Below are 16,682 nucleotides of genomic sequence, written 5' to 3' on the forward strand. Positions count from 1 at the left end.
CCTAGGGTTAGGGTTATGTTGAGGGGTAGGTTTAGAGAGACGGTTAGGGTTGGGATTGGACCTAGGGTTAGGGTTATGTTGAGGGCTAGGTTTAGAGAGACGGTTAGGGTTATGGTGGGACCTAGGGTTAAGGTTATGTTGAGGGCTAGGGTTAGAGAGACGGTTAGTGTTGGGATGGACCTAGGGTTAGGGTTATGTTGAGGGCTAGGTTTAGAGAGACGGTTAGGGTTGGGATTGGACCTAGGGTTAGGGTTATGTTGAGGGCTAGGGTTAGAGAGACGGTTAGGGTTGGGATTGGACCTAGGGTTAGGGTTTTGTTGAGGGCTACGGTTAGAGAGACGGTTAGGGTTATGATGGGACCTAGGGTTAGGGTTATGTTGAGGGCTAGGGTTAGAGAGATGGTTAGGGTTGTGATGGAAACTAGGGTTAGGGTTATGTTGAGGGCTAGGGTTAGAGAGACGGTTAGGGTTGGGATTGGACCTAGGGTTAGGGTTATGTTGAGGGCTAGGGTTAGAGAGACGGTTAGGGTTGGGATGGCACCTAGGGTTAGGGTTATGTTGAGGGCTAGGGTTAGAGAGACGGTGAGGGTTATGATGGGACCTAGGGTTAGGGTTATGTTGAGGGCTAGGGTTAGAGAGACGGTTAGGGTTGGGATTGGACCTAGGGTTAGGGTTATGTTGAGGGCTAGGGTTAGAGAGACGGTTAGGGTTGGGATGGAACCTAGGGTTAGGGTTATTTTGAGGGCTAGGGTTAGAGAGACGGTTAGGGTTATGATGGGACCTAGGGTTAGGGTTATGTTGAGGGCTAGGCTTAGAGAGACGGTTAGGGTTGGGATTGGACCTAGGGTTAGGGTTATGTTGAGGACTAGGGTTAGAGAGACGGTTAGGGTTATGATGGGACCTAGGGTTAGGGTTATGTTGAGGGCTATGGTTAGAGAGACGGTTAGGTTTGGGATTGGACCTAGTGTTAGGGTTATGTTGAGGGGTAGGGTTAGAGAGACGGTTAGGGTTGGGAGTGGACCTAGGGTTAGGGTTATGTTGAGGGCTAGGGTTAGAGAGACGGTTAGGGTTGGGATTGGACCTAGGGTTAGGGTTATGTTGAGGGCTAGGGTTAGAGAGACGGTTAGGGTTGGGATTGGACCTAGGGTTAGTGTAATGTTGAGGGCTAGGGTTAGAGAGACGGTTAGGGTTGGGATTGGACCTAGGGTTAGGGTTATGTTGAGGGCTAGGGTTAGAGAGACGGTTAGAGTTGGGATTGGACCTAGGGTTAGGGTTATGTTGAGGGCTAGGGTTAGAGAGACGGTTAGGTGTTGGGATTGGACCTAGGGTTAGGGTTATGTTGAGGGCTAGGGTTAGAGAGACGGTTAGGGTTGGGATTGGACCTAGGGTTAGGGTTATGTTGAGGGCTAGGGTTAGAGAGACGGCTAGAGTTGGGATGGGACCTAGGGTTAGGGTTATGTTGAGGGCTAGGGTTAGAGAGACGGTTAGGGTTGGGATTGGACCTAGGGTTAGGGTTATGTTGAGGGTTAGGGTTAGAGAGACGGTTAGGGTTGGGATTGGACCTAGGGTTAGGGTTATGTTGAGGGCATGGGTTAGAGAGACGGTTAGGGTTGGGATTGGACCTAGGGTTAGGGTTATGTTGAGGGCTAGGGTTAGAGAGACGGTTAGGGTTATGATGGGACCTAGCGTTAGGGTTATGTTGACCGCTAGGGTTAGAGAGACGGTTAGGGTTGGGATTGGACCTAGGGTTAGGGTTATGTTGAGGGCTAGGGTTAGAGAGATGGTTAGGGTTGGGATTGGACCTAGGGTTAGGGTTATGTTCAGGGCTAGTGTTAGAGAGACGGTTAGAGTTGGGATTGGACCTAGGGTTAGGGTTATGTTGAGGGCATGGGTTAGAGAGACGGTAAGGGTTGGGATTGGACCTAGGGTTAGGGTTATGTTGACGGCTAGGGTTAGAGAGACGGTTAGGGTTATGATGGGATCTAGGGTTAGGGTTATGTTGAGGGCTAGGGTTAGAGAGACGGTTAGGGTTGGGATTGGACCTAGGGTTAGGGTTATGTTGAGGGCTAGGGTTAGAGAGACGGTTAGGGTTGGGATGGCACCTAGGGTTAGGATTATGTTGAGGCCTAGGGTTAGAGAGACGGTTAGGGTTGGGATTGGACCTAGGGTTAGGGTTATGTTGAGGGCTAGGGTTAGAGAGACGTTTAGGGTTATGATGGGACCTAGGGTTAGGGTTATGTTGAGGGCTATGGTTAGAGAGACGGCTAGAGTTGGGATAGGACCTAGGGTTAGGGTTATGTTGAGGGCTAGGGTTAGAGAGACGGTTAGGGTTGGGATTGGACCTAGGGTTAGGGTTATGTTGAGGGCTAGGGTTAGAGAGACAGTTAGGGTTGGGATTGGACCTAGGGTTAGGGTTATGTTGAGGGCTAGGGTTAGAGAGACGGTTAGGGTTGGGATTGGACCTAGGGTTAGGGTTATGTTGAGGGCTAGGGTTAGAGAGACTGTTAGGGTTGGGATTGGACCGAGGGTTAGGGTTATGTTGGGGGCTAGGTTTAGAGAGACGGTTAGGCTTATGATGGGACCTAGGGTTAGGGTTTTGTTGAGGGCTAGGGTTAGAGAGACGGTTAGGGTTGCGATTGGACCTAGGGTTAGGGTTATGTTGAGGGCTAGGGTTAGAGAGACGGTTAGGGTTGGGATTGGGCCTAGGGTTAGGATTATGTTGAGGGCTAGGGTTAGAGAGACGGTTAGGGTTGGGATTGGACCTAGGGTTAGGGTTATGTTGAGGGCTAGGGTTAGAGAGACAGTTAGGGTTGGGATTGGACCTAGGGTTAGGGTTATGTTGAGGGCTAGGGTTAGAGAGACGGTTAGGGTTGGGATTGGACCTAGGGTTAGGGTTATGTTGAGGGCTAGGTTTAGAGAGACGGTTAGGGTTATGGTGGGACCTAGGGTTAAGGTTATGTTGAGGGCTAGGGTTAGAGAGACGGTTAGTGTTGGGATGGACCTAGGGTTAGGGTTATGTTGAGGGCTAATTTTAGAGAGACGGTTAGGGTTGGGATTGGACCTAGGGTTAGGGTTATGTTGAGGGCTAGGGTTAGAGAGACGGTTAGGTTTGGGATTGGACCTAGGGTTAGGGTTATGTTGAGGGCTACGGTTAGAGAGACGGTTAGGGTTATGATGGGACCTAGGGTTAGGGTTATGTTGAGGGCTAGGGTTAGAGAGATGGTTAGGGTTGGGATGGAAACTAGGGTTAGGGTTATGTTGAGGGCTAGGGTTAGAGAGACGGTTAGGGTTGGGATTGGACCTAGTGTTAGGGTTATGTTGAGGGGTAGGGTTAGAGAGACGGTTAGGGTTGGGATTGGACCTAGGGTTAGGGTTATGTTTAGGGCTAGGGTTAGAGAGACGGTTAGGGTTGGGATTGGACCTAGGGTTAGGGTTATGTTGAGGGCTAGGGTTAGAGAGACGGTTAGGGTTGGGATTGGACCTAGGGTTAGTGTAATGTTGAGGGCTAGGGTTAGAGAGACGGTTAGGGTTGGGATTGGACCTAGGGTTAGGGTTATGTTGAGGGCTAGGGTTAGAGAGACGGTTAGAGTTGGGATTGGACCTAGGGTTAGGGTTATGTTGAGGGCTAGGGTTAGAGAGACGGTTAGGGTTGGGATTGGACCTAGGGTTAGGGTTATGTTGAGGGCTAGGGTTAGAGAGACGGTTAGGGTTGGGATTGGACCTAGGGTTAGGGTTATGTTGAGGGCTAGGGTTAGAGAGACGGCTAGAGTTGGGATGGGACCTAGGGTTAGGGTTATGTTGAGGGCTAGGGTTAGAGAGACGGTTAGGGTTGGGATTGGACCTATGGTTATGGTTATGTTGAGGGCATGGGTTAGAGAGACGGTTAGGGTTGGGATTGGACCTAGGGTTAGGGTTATGTTGAGGGCTAGGGTTAGAGAGACGGATAGGGTTGGGATTGGACCTAGGGTTAGGGTTATGTTGAGGGCTAGGGTTAGAGAGACGGTTAGAGTTGGGATTGGACCTAGGGTTAGGGTAATGTTGAGGGCATGGGTTAGAGAGACGGTTAGGGTTGGGATTGGACCTAGGGTTAGGGTTATGTTGAGGGGTAGGGTTAGAGAGACGGTTAGGGTTGGGATTGGACCTAGGGTTAGGGTTATGTTGAGGGTTAGGGTTAGAGAGACGGTTAGGGTTGGGATTGGACCTAGGGTTAGGGTTATGTTGAGGGCATGGGTTAGAGAGACGGTTAGGGTTGGGATTGGACCTAGGGTTAGGGTTATGTTGAGGGCTAGGGTTAGAGAGACGGTTAGGGTTATGATGGGACCTAGGGTTAGGGTTATGTTGACCGCTAGGGTTAGAGAGACGGTTAGGGTTGGGATTGGACCTAGGGTTAGGGTTATGTTGAGGGCTAGGGTTAGAGAGACGGTTAGGGTTGGGATTGGACCTAGGGTTAGTGTAATGTTGAGGGCTAGGGTTATAGAGACGGTTAGGGTTGGGATTGGACCTAGGGTTAGGGTTATGTTGAGGGCTAGGGTTAGAGAGACGGTTAGAGTTGGGATTGGACCTAGGGTTAGGGTTATGTTGAGGGCTAGGGTTAGAGAGACGGTTAGGTGTTGGGATTGGACCTAGGGTTAGGGTTATGTTGAGGGCTAGGGTTAGAGAGACGGTTAGGGTTTGGATTGGACCTAGGGTTAGGGTTATGTTGAGGGCTAGGGTTAGAGAGACGGCTAGAGTTGGGATGGGACCTAGGGTTAGGGTTATGTTGAGGGTTAGGGTTAGAGAGACGGTTAGGGTTGGGATTGGACCTATGGTTAGGGTTATGTTGAGCGCATGGGTTAGAGAGACGGTTAGGGTTGGGATTGGACCTAGGGTTAGGGTTATGTTGCCGGCTAGGGTTAGAGAGACGGATAGGGTTGGGATTGGACCTACGGTTAGGGTTATGTTGAGGGCTAGGGTTAGAGAGACGGTTAGAGTTGGGATTGGACCTAGGGTTAGGGTAATGTTGAGGGCATGGGTTAGAGAGACGGTTAGGGTTGGGATTGGACCTAGGGTTAGGGTTATGTTGAGGGGTAGGGTTAGAGAGATGGTTAGGGTTGGGATTGGACCTAGGGTTAGGGTTATGTTGAGGGTTAGGGTTAGAGAGACGGTTAGGGTTGGGATTGGACCTAGGGTTAGGGTTATGTTGAGGGCATGGGTTAGAGAGACGGTTAGGGTTGGGATTGGACCTAGGGTTAGGGTTATGTTGAGGGCTAGGGTTAGAGAGACGGTTAGGGTTATGATGGGACCTAGGGTTAGGGTTATGTTGACCGCTAGGGTTAGAGAGACGGTTAGGGTTGGGATTGGACCTAGGGTTAGGGTTATGTTGAGGGCTAGGGTTAGAGAGACGGTTAGGGTTGGGATTGGACCTAGGGTTAGGGTTATGTTGAGGGCTAGGGTTAGAGAGACGGTTAGAGTTGGGATTGGACCTAGGGTTAGGGTTATGTTGAGGGCTAGGGTTAGAGAGACGGTTAGGGTTGGGATGGCACCTAGGGTTAGGGTTATGTTGAGGGCTAGGGTTAGAGAGACGGTTAGGGTTGGGATGGCACCTAGGGTTAGGGTTATGTTGAGGGCTAGGGTTAGAGAGACGGTTAGGGTTGGGATTGGACCTAGGGTTAGGGTTATGTTGAGGGCTAGGGTTAGAGAGACGTTTAGGGTTATGATGGGACCTAGGGTTAGGGTTATGTTGAGGGCTAGGGTTAGAGAGACGGCTAGAGTTGGGATGGGACCTAGGGTTAGGGTTATGTTGAGGGCTAGGGTTAGAGAGACGGTTAGGGTTGGGATTGGACCTAGGGTTAGGGTTATGTTGAGGGCTAGGGTTAGAGAGACGGTTAGGGTTGGGATTGGACCTAGGGTTAGGGTTATGTTGAGGGCTAGGGTTAGAGAGACGGTTAGGGTTGGGATTGGACCTAGGGTTAGGGTTATGTTGAGGGCTAGGGTTAGAGAGACTGTTAGGGTTGGGATTAGACCGAGGGTTAGGGTTATGTTGGGGGCTAGGTTTAGAGAGACGGTTAGGGTTATGATGGGACCTAGGGTTAGGGTTTTGTTGAGGGCTAGGGTTAGAGAGACGGTTAGGGTTGCGATTGGACCTAGGGTTAGGGTTATGTTGAGGGCTAGGGTTAGAGAGACGGTTAGGGTTGGGATTGGGCCTAGGGTTAGGATTATGTTGAGGGCTAGGGTTAGAGAGACGGTTAGGGTTGGGATTGGACCTAGGGTTAGGGTTATGTTGAGGGCTAGGGTTAGAGAGACGGTTAGGGCTGGTATTGGACCTAGGGTTAGGGTTATGTTGAGGGGTAGGTTTAGAGAGACGGTTAGGGTTGGGATTGGACCTAGGGTTAGGGTTATGTTGAGGGCTAGGTTTAGAGAGACGGTTAGGGTTATGGTGGGACCTAGGGTTAAGGTTATGTTGAGGGCTAGGGTTAGAGAGACGGTTAGTGTTGGGATGGACCTAGGGTTAGGGTTATGTTGAGGGCTAGGTTTAGAGAGACGGTTAGGGTTGGGATTGGACCTAGGGTTAGGGTTATGTTGAGGGCTAGGGTTAGAGAGACGGTTAGGGTTGGGATTGGACCTAGGGTTAGGGTTTTGTTGAGGGCTACGGTTAGAGAGACGGTTAGGGTTATGATGGGACCTAGGGTTAGGGTTATGTTGAGGGCTAGGGTTAGAGAGATGGTTAGGGTTGTGATGGAAACTAGGGTTAGGGTTATGTTGAGGGCTAGGGTTAGAGAGACGGTTAGGGTTGGGATTGGACCTAGGGTTAGGGTTATGTTGAGGGCTAGGGTTAGAGAGACGGTTAGGGTTGGGATGGCACCTAGGGTTAGGGTTATGTTGAGGGCTAGGGTTAGAGAGACGGTGAGGGTTATGATGGGACCTAGGGTTAGGGTTATGTTGAGGGCTAGGGTTAGAGAGACGGTTAGGGTTGGGATTGGACCTAGGGTTAGGGTTATGTTGAGGGCTAGGGTTAGAGAGACGGTTAGGGTTGGGATGGAACCTAGGGTTAGGGTTATTTTGAGGGCTAGGGTTAGAGAGACGGTTAGGGTTATGATGGGACCTAGGGTTAGGGTTATGTTGAGGGCTAGGCTTAGAGAGACGGTTAGGGTTGGGATTGGACCTAGGGTTAGGGTTATGTTGAGGACTAGGGTTAGAGAGACGGTTAGGGTTATGATGGGACCTAGGGTTAGGGTTATGTTGAGGGCTATGGTTAGAGAGACGGTTAGGTTTGGGATTGGACCTAGTGTTAGGGTTATGTTGAGGGGTAGGGTTAGAGAGACGGTTAGGGTTGGGAGTGGACCTAGGGTTAGGGTTATGTTGAGGGCTAGGGTTAGAGAGACGGTTAGGGTTGGGATTGGACCTAGGGTTAGGGTTATGTTGAGGGCTAGGGTTAGAGAGACGGTTAGGGTTGGGATTGGACCTAGGGTTAGTGTAATGTTGAGGGCTAGGGTTAGAGAGACGGTTAGGGTTGGGATTGGACCTAGGGTTAGGGTTATGTTGAGGGCTAGGGTTAGAGAGACGGTTAGAGTTGGGATTGGACCTAGGGTTAGGGTTATGTTGAGGGCTAGGGTTAGAGAGACGGTTAGGTGTTGGGATTGGACCTAGGGTTAGGGTTATGTTGAGGGCTAGGGTTAGAGAGACGGTTAGGGTTGGGATTGGACCTAGGGTTAGGGTTATGTTGAGGGCTAGGGTTAGAGAGACGGCTAGAGTTGGGATGGGACCTAGGGTTAGGGTTATGTTGAGGGCTAGGGTTAGAGAGACGGTTAGGGTTGGGATTGGACCTAGGGTTAGGGTTATGTTGAGGGTTAGGGTTAGAGAGACGGTTAGGGTTGGGATTGGACCTAGGGTTAGGGTTATGTTGAGGGCATGGGTTAGAGAGACGGTTAGGGTTGGGATTGGACCTAGGGTTAGGGTTATGTTGAGGGCTAGGGTTAGAGAGACGGTTAGGGTTATGATGGGACCTAGCGTTAGGGTTATGTTGACCGCTAGGGTTAGAGAGACGGTTAGGGTTATGATGGGATCTAGGGTTAGGGTTATGTTGAGGGCTAGGGTTACAGAGACGGTTAGGGTTGGGATTGGACCTAGGGTTAGGGTTATGTTGAGGGCTAGGGTTAGAGAGACGGTTAGGGTTGGGATGGCACCTAGGGTTAGGATTATGTTGAGGCCTAGGGTTAGAGAGACGGTTAGGGTTGGGATTGGACCTAGGGTTAGGGTTATGTTGAGGGCTAGGGTTAGAGAGACGTTTAGGGTTATGATGGGACCTAGGGTTAGGGTTATGTTGAGGGCTATGGTTAGAGAGACGGCTAGAGTTGGGATAGGACCTAGGGTTAGGGTTATGTTGAGGGCTAGGGTTAGAGAGACGGTTAGGGTTGGGATTGGACCTAGGGTTAGGGTTATGTTGAGGGCTAGGGTTAGAGAGACAGTTAGGGTTGGGATTGGACCTAGGGTTAGGGTTATGTTGAGGGCTAGGGTTAGAGAGACGGTTAGGGTTGGGATTGGACCTAGGGTTAGGGTTATGTTGAGGGCTAGGGTTAGAGAGACTGTTAGGGTTGGGATTGGACCGAGGGTTAGGGTTATGTTGGGGGCTAGGTTTAGAGAGACGGTTAGGCTTATGATGGGACCTAGGGTTAGGGTTTTGTTGAGGGCTAGGGTTAGAGAGACGGTTAGGGTTGCGATTGGACCTAGGGTTAGGGTTATGTTGAGGGCTAGGGTTAGAGAGGCGGTTAGGGTTGGGATTGGGCCTAGGGTTAGGATTATGTTGAGGGCTAGGGTTAGAGAGACGGTTAGGGTTGGGATTGGACCTAGGGTTAGGGTTATGTTGAGGGCTAGGGTTAGAGAGACAGTTAGGGTTGGGATTGGACCTAGGGTTAGGGTTATGTTGAGGGCTAGGGTTAGAGAGACGGTTAGGGTTGGGATTGGACCTAGGGTTAGGGTTATGTTGAGGGCTAGGTTTAGAGAGACGGTTAGGGTTATGGTGGGACCTAGGGTTAAGGTTATGTTGAGGGCTAGGGTTAGAGAGACGGTTAGTGTTGGGATGGACCTAGGGTTAGGGTTATGTTGAGGGCTAATTTTAGAGAGACGGTTAGGGTTGGGATTGGACCTAGGGTTAGGGTTATGTTGAGGGCTAGGGTTAGAGAGACGGTTAGGTTTGGGATTGGACCTAGGGTTAGGGTTATGTTGAGGGCTACGGTTAGAGAGACGGTTAGGGTTATGATGGGACCTAGGGTTAGGGTTATGTTGAGGGCTAGGGTTAGAGAGATGGTTAGGGTTGGGATGGAAACTAGGGTTAGGGTTATGTTGAGGGCTAGGGTTAGAGAGACGGTTAGGGTTGGGATTGGACCTAGTGTTAGGGTTATGTTGAGGGGTAGGGTTAGAGAGACGGTTAGGGTTGGGATTGGACCTAGGGTTAGGGTTATGTTTAGGGCTAGGGTTAGAGAGACGGTTAGGGTTGGGATTGGACCTAGGGTTAGGGTTATGTTGAGGGCTAGGGTTAGAGAGACGGTTAGGGTTGGGATTGGACCTAGGGTTAGTGTAATGTTGAGGGCTAGGGTTAGAGAGACGGTTAGGGTTGGGATTGGACCTAGGGTTAGGGTTATGTTGAGGGCTAGGGTTAGAGAGACGGTTAGAGTTGGGATTGGACCTAGGGTTAGGGTTATGTTGAGGGCTAGGGTTAGAGAGACGGTTAGGGTTGGGATTGGACCTAGGGTTAGGGTTATGTTGAGGGCTAGGGTTAGAGAGACGGTTAGGGTTGGGATTGGACCTAGGGTTAGGGTTATGTTGAGGGCTAGGGTTAGAGAGACGGCTAGAGTTGGGATGGGACCTAGGGTTAGGGTTATGTTGAGGGCTAGGGTTAGAGAGACGGTTAGGGTTGGGATTGGACCTATGGTTATGGTTATGTTGAGGGCATGGGTTAGAGAGACGGTTAGGGTTGGGATTGGACCTAGGGTTAGGGTTATGTTGAGGGCTAGGGTTAGAGAGACGGATAGGGTTGGGATTGGACCTAGGGTTAGGGTTATGTTGAGGGCTAGGGTTAGAGAGACGGTTAGAGTTGGGATTGGACCTAGGGTTAGGGTAATGTTGAGGGCATGGGTTAGAGAGACGGTTAGGGTTGGGATTGGACCTAGGGTTAGGGTTATGTTGAGGGGTAGGGTTAGAGAGACGGTTAGGGTTGGGATTGGACCTAGGGTTAGGGTTATGTTGAGGGTTAGGGTTAGAGAGACGGTTAGGGTTGGGATTGGACCTAGGGTTAGGGTTATGTTGAGGGCATGGGTTAGAGAGACGGTTAGGGTTGGGATTGGACCTAGGGTTAGGGTTATGTTGAGGGCTAGGGTTAGAGAGACGGTTAGGGTTATGATGGGACCTAGGGTTAGGGTTATGTTGACCGCTAGGGTTAGAGAGACGGTTAGGGTTGGGATTGGACCTAGCGTTAGGGTTATGTTGAGGGCTAGGGTTAGAGAGACGGTTAGGGTTGGGATTGGACCTAGGGTTAGGGTTATGTTGAGGGCTAGGGTTAGAGAGACGGTTAGAGTTGGGATTGGACCTAGGGTTAGGGTTATGTTGAGGGCATGGGTTAGAGAGACGGTAAGGGTTGGGATTGGACCTAGGGTTAGGGTTATGTTGACGGCTAGGGTTAGAGAGACGGTTAGGGTTATGATGGGATCTAGGGTTAGGGTTATGTTGAGGGCTAGGGTTAGAGAGACGGTTAGGGTTGGGATTGGACCTAGGGTTAGGGTTATGTTGAGGGCTAGGTTTAGAGAGACGGTTAGGGTTGGGATGGCACCTAGGGTTAGGGTTATGTTGAGGGCTAGGGTTAGAGAGACGGTTAGGGTTGGGATTGGACCTAGGGTTATGGTTATGTTGAGGGCTAGGGTTAGAGAGACGTTTAGGGTTATGATGGGACCTAGGGTTAGGGTTATGTTGAGGGCTAGGGTTAGAGAGACGGTTAGGGTTGGGATTGGACCTAGGGTTAGGGTTATGTTGAGGGCTAGGGTTAGAGAGACGGTTAGGGTTGGGATTGGAACTAGGGTTAGGGTTATGTTGAGGGCTAGGGTTAGAGAGACAGTTAGGGTTGGGATTGGACCTAGGGTTAGGGTTATGTTGAGGGCTAGGGTTAGAGAGACGGTTAGGGTTGGGATTGGACCTAGGGTTAGGGTTATGTTGAGGGCTAGGGTTAGAGAGACTGTTAGGGTTGGGATTGGACCGAGTGTTAGGGTTATGTTGGGGGCTAGGTTTAGAGAGACGGTTAGCGTTATGATTGGACCTAGGGTTAGGGTTTTGTTGAGGGCTAGGGTTAGAGAGACGGTTAGGGTTGGGATTGGACCTAGGGTTAGGGTTATGTTGAGGGCTAGGGTTAGAGAGACGGTTAGGGTTGGGATTGGGCCTAGGGTTAGGATTATGTTGAGGGCTAGGGTTAGAGAGACGGTTAGGGTTGGGATTGGACCTAGGGTTAGGGTTATGTTGAGGGCTAGGGTTAGAGAGACGGTTAGAGTTGGAATTGGACCTAGGGTTAGGGTTATGTTGAGGGCTAGGTTTAGAGAGACGGTTAGGGTTGGGATTGGACCTAGGGTTAGGGTTATGTTGAGTGCTAGGGTTAGAGAGACGGTTAGGGTTTGGATTGGACCTAGGGTTAGGGTTATGTTGAGGGCTAGGGTTAGAGAGACGGTTAGGGTTATGATGGGACCTAGGGTTAGGGTTATGTTGAGGGCTAGGGTTAGAGAGACGGTTAGGGTTGGGATTGGACTTAGGGTTAGGGTTATGTTAAGGGCTAGGGTTAGAGAGACGGATAGGGTTATGATGGGACCTAGGGTTAGGGTTATGTTGAGGGCTAGGGTTAGAGAGACGGTTAGGGTTGGGATTGGACCTAGGTTTAGGGTTATGTTGAGGGCTAGGGTTAGAGAGACGGTAAGGGTTGGGATTGGACCTAGGGTTAGGGTTATGTTGAGGGCTAGGGTTAGAGAGACGGTTATGGTTGGGATTGGACCTAGGGTTAGGGTTACGTTGAGGGCATGGGTTAGAGAGACCGTTAGGGTTGGGATGGGACCTAGGGTTAGTGTTATGTTGATGGCTAGGGTTAGAGAGACGGTTAGGGTTGGGATTGGACCTAGTGTTAGGGTTATGTTGAGGGCTTGGGTTAGAGAGACGGTTAGGGTTGGGATTGGACCTAGGGTTAGGGTTTTGTTGAGGGCTAGGGTTAGAGAGACGGTTAGGGTTGGGATTGGACCTAGGGTTTGGGTTATGTTGAGGGTAGGGTTAGAGAGACGGTTAGGGTTGGGATTGGACCTAGGGTTAGGGTTATGTTGAGGGCTAGGGTTAGAGAGACGGTTAGGGTTATGGTGGGACCTAGGGTTAGGGTTATGTTGAGGGCTAGGGTTAGAGAGACGGTGAGGGTTGGGATGGACCTAGGGTTAGGGTTATGTTGAGGGCTAGGGTTAGAGAGACGGTTAGGGTTGGGATTGGACCTAGGGTTAGGCTTATGTTGAGGGCTAGGGTTAGAGAGACGGTTAGGTTTGGGATTGGACCTAGGGTTAGGGTTATGTTGAGGGCTAGGGTTAGAGAGACGGTTAGGGTTATGATGGGACCTAGGGTTAGGGTTATGTTGAGGGCTAGGGTTAGAGAGACGATTAGGGCTGGGATGGGACCTAGGGTTAGGGTTATGTTGAGGGCTAGGGTTAGAGAGACGGTTAGGGTTGGGATTGGACCTAGGGTTAGGGTTATGTTGAGGGCATGCGTTAGAGAGACGGTTAGGGTTGGGATTGGACCTAGGGTTAGGGTTATGTTGAGGGCTAGGGTTAGAGAGACGGTTAGGGTTTGGATTGGACCTAGGGTTAGGGTTATGTTGAGGGCTAGGGTTAGAGAGATGGTTAGGGTTGGGATTGGAACTAGGGTTAGGGTTATGTTGAGGGCTAGGGTTAGAGAGACGGTTAGGGTTGGGATGGCACCTAGGGTTAGGGTTATGTTGAGGGCTAGGGTTAGAGAGGCGGTTAGTGTTGCGATTGGACCTAGGGTTAGGGTTATTTTGAGGGCTAGGGTTAGAGAGACGGTTAGGGTTATGATGGGACCTAGGGTTAGGGTTATGTTGAGGGCTAGGGTTAGAGAGACGGTTAGGGTTGGGATTGGACCTAGGGTTAGGGTTATGTTGAGGGCTAGGGTTAGCGAGACGGTTAGGGTTGGGATTAGACCTAGGGTTAGGGTTATGTTGAGGGCTACGGTTAGAGAAACGGTTAGGGTTGGGATTGGACCTAGGGTTAGGGTTATGTTGAGGGCTAGGGTTAGAGAGACGGTTAGGGTTGGGATTGGACCTAGGGTTAGGGTTATGTTGACGGCTAGGGTTAGAGACACGGTTAGGGTTGAGATTGGACCTAGGGTTAGGGCTATGTAGAGGGCTAGGGTTAGAGAGACGGTTAGGGCTGAGATTGGACCTAGGGTTAGGGTTATGTTGAGAGCTAGGTTTAGAGAGACGGTTAGGGTTGGGATTGGACCTAGGGTGAGGGTTATATTGAGGGCATGGGTTAGAGAGACGGTTAGGGTTGGGATTGGACCTAGGGTTAGGGTTATGTTGAGGGCTAGGGTTAGAGAGACTGTTAGGGTTGGGATTAGACCGAGGGTTAGGGTTATGTTGGGGGCTAGGTTTAGAGAGACGGTTAGGGTTATGATGGGACCTAGGGTTAGGGTTTTGTTGAGGGCTAGGGTTAGAGAGACGGTTAGGGTTGCGATTGGACCTAGGGTTAGGGTTATGTTGAGGGCTAGGGTTAGAGAGACGGTTAGGGTTGGGATTGGGCCTAGGGTTAGGATTATGTTGAGGGCTAGGGTTAGAGAGACGGTTAGGGTTGGGATTGGACCTAGGGTTAGGGTTATGTTGAGGGCTAGGGTTAGAGAGACGGTTAGGGCTGGTATTGGACCTAGGGTTAGGGTTATGTTGAGGGGTAGGTTTAGAGAGACGGTTAGGGTTGGGATTGGACCTAGGGTTAGGGTTATGTTGAGGGCTAGGTTTAGAGAGACGGTTAGGGTTATGGTGGGACCTAGGGTTAAGGTTATGTTGAGGGCTAGGGTTAGAGAGACGGTTAGTGTTGGGATGGACCTAGGGTTAGGGTTATGTTGAGGGCTAGGTTTAGAGAGACGGTTAGGGTTGGGATTGGACCTAGGGTTAGGGTTATGTTGAGGGCTAGGGTTAGAGAGACGGTTAGGGTTGGGATTGGACCTAGGGTTAGGGTTTTGTTGAGGGCTACGGTTAGAGAGACGGTTAGGGTTATGATGGGACCTAGGGTTAGGGTTATGTTGAGGGCTAGGGTTAGAGAGATGGTTAGGGTTGTGATGGAAACTAGGGTTAGGGTTATGTTGAGGGCTAGGGTTAGAGAGACGGTTAGGGTTGGGATTGGACCTAGGGTTAGGGTTATGTTGAGGGCTAGGGTTAGAGAGACGGTTAGGGTTGGGATGGCACCTAGGGTTAGGGTTATGTTGAGGGCTAGGGTTAGAGAGACGGTGAGGGTTATGATGGGACCTAGGGTTAGGGTTATGTTGAGGGCTAGGGTTAGAGAGACGGTTAGGGTTGGGATTGGACCTAGGGTTAGGGTTATGTTGAGGGCTAGGGTTAGAGAGACGGTTAGGGTTGGGATGGAACCTAGGGTTAGGGTTATTTTGAGGGCTAGGGTTAGAGAGACGGTTAGGGTTATGATGGGACCTAGGGTTAGGGTTATGTTGAGGGCTAGGCTTAGAGAGACGGTTAGGGTTGGGATTGGACCTAGGGTTAGGGTTATGTTGAGGACTAGGGTTAGAGAGACGGTTAGGGTTATGATGGGACCTAGGGTTAGGGTTATGTTGAGGGCTATGGTTAGAGAGACGGTTAGGTTTGGGATTGGACCTAGTGTTAGGGTTATGTTGAGGGGTAGGGTTAGAGAGACGGTTAGGGTTGGGAGTGGACCTAGGGTTAGGGTTATGTTGAGGGCTAGGGTTAGAGAGACGGTTAGGGTTGGGATTGGACCTAGGGTTAGGGTTATGTTGAGGGCTAGGGTTAGAGAGACGGTTAGGGTTGGGATTGGACCTAGGGTTAGTGTAATGTTGAGGGCTAGGGTTAGAGAGACGGTTAGGGTTGGGATTGGACCTAGGGTTAGGGTTATGTTGAGGGCTAGGGTTAGAGAGACGGTTAGAGTTGGGATTGGACCTAGGGTTAGGGTTATGTTGAGGGCTAGGGTTAGAGAGACGGTTAGGTGTTGGGATTGGACCTAGGGTTAGGGTTATGTTGAGGGCTAGGGTTAGAGAGACGGTTAGGGTTGGGATTGGACCTAGGGTTAGGGTTATGTTGAGGGCTAGGGTTAGAGAGACGGCTAGAGTTGGGATGGGACCTAGGGTTAGGGTTATGTTGAGGGCTAGGGTTAGAGAGACGGTTAGGGTTGGGATTGGACCTAGGGTTAGGGTTATGTTGAGGGTTAGGGTTAGAGAGACGGTTAGGGTTGGGATTGGACCTAGGGTTAGGGTTATGTTGAGGGCATGGGTTAGAGAGACGGTTAGGGTTGGGATTGGACCTAGGGTTAGGGTTATGTTGAGGGCTAGGGTTAGAGAGACGGTTAGGGTTATGATGGGACCTAGCGTTAGGGTTATGTTGACCGCTAGGGTTAGAGAGACGGTTAGGGTTATGATGGGATCTAGGGTTAGGGTTATGTTGAGGGCTAGGGTTACAGAGACGGTTAGGGTTGGGATTGGACCTAGGGTTAGGGTTATGTTGAGGGCTAGGGTTAGAGAGACGGTTAGGGTTGGGATGGCACCTAGGGTTAGGATTATGTTGAGGCCTAGGGTTAGAGAGACGGTTAGGGTTGGGATTGGACCTAGGGTTAGGGTTATGTTGAGGGCTAGGGTTAGAGAGACGTTTAGGGTTATGATGGGACCTAGGGTTAGGGTTATGTTGAGGGCTATGGTTAGAGAGACGGCTAGAGTTGGGATAGGACCTAGGGTTAGGGTTATGTTGAGGGCTAGGGTTAGAGAGACGGTTAGGGTTGGGATTGGACCTAGGGTTAGGGTTATGTTGAGGGCTAGGGTTAGAGAGACAGTTAGGGTTGGGATTGGACCTAGGGTTAGGGTTATGTTGAGGGCTAGGGTTAGAGAGACGGTTAGGGTTGGGATTGGACCTAGGGTTAGGGTTATGTTGAGGGCTAGGGTTAGAGAGACTGTTAGGGTTGGGATTGGACCGAGGGTTAGGGTTATGTTGGGGGCTAGGTTTAGAGAGACGGTTAGGCTTATGATGGGACCTAGGGTTAGGGTTTTGTTGAGGGCTAGGGTTAGAGAGACGGTTAGGGTTGCGATTGGACCTAGGGTTAGGGTTATGTTGAGGGCTAGGGTTAGAGAGACGGTTAGGGTTGGGATTGGGCCTAGGGTTAGGATTATGTTGAGGGCTAGGGTTAGAGAGACGGTTAGGGTTGGGATTGGACCTAGGGTTAGGGTTATGTTGAGGGCTAGGGTTAGAGAGACAGTTAGGGTTGGGATTGGACCTAGGGTTAGGGTTATGTTGAGGGCTAGGGTTAGAGAGACGGTTAGGGTTGGGATTGGACCTAGGGTTAGGGTTATGTTGAGGGCTAGGTTTAGAGAGACGGTTAGGGTTATGGTGGGACCTAGGGTTAAGGTTATGTTGAGGGCTAGGGTTAGAGAGACGGTTAGTGTTGGGATGGACCTAGG

This window comes from Miniopterus natalensis, chromosome 14 (genome assembly GCF_054644295.1).
Source record: "Miniopterus natalensis isolate mMinNat1 chromosome 14, mMinNat1.hap1, whole genome shotgun sequence".
NCBI lineage: Eukaryota > Metazoa > Chordata > Mammalia > Chiroptera > Miniopteridae > Miniopterus > Miniopterus natalensis.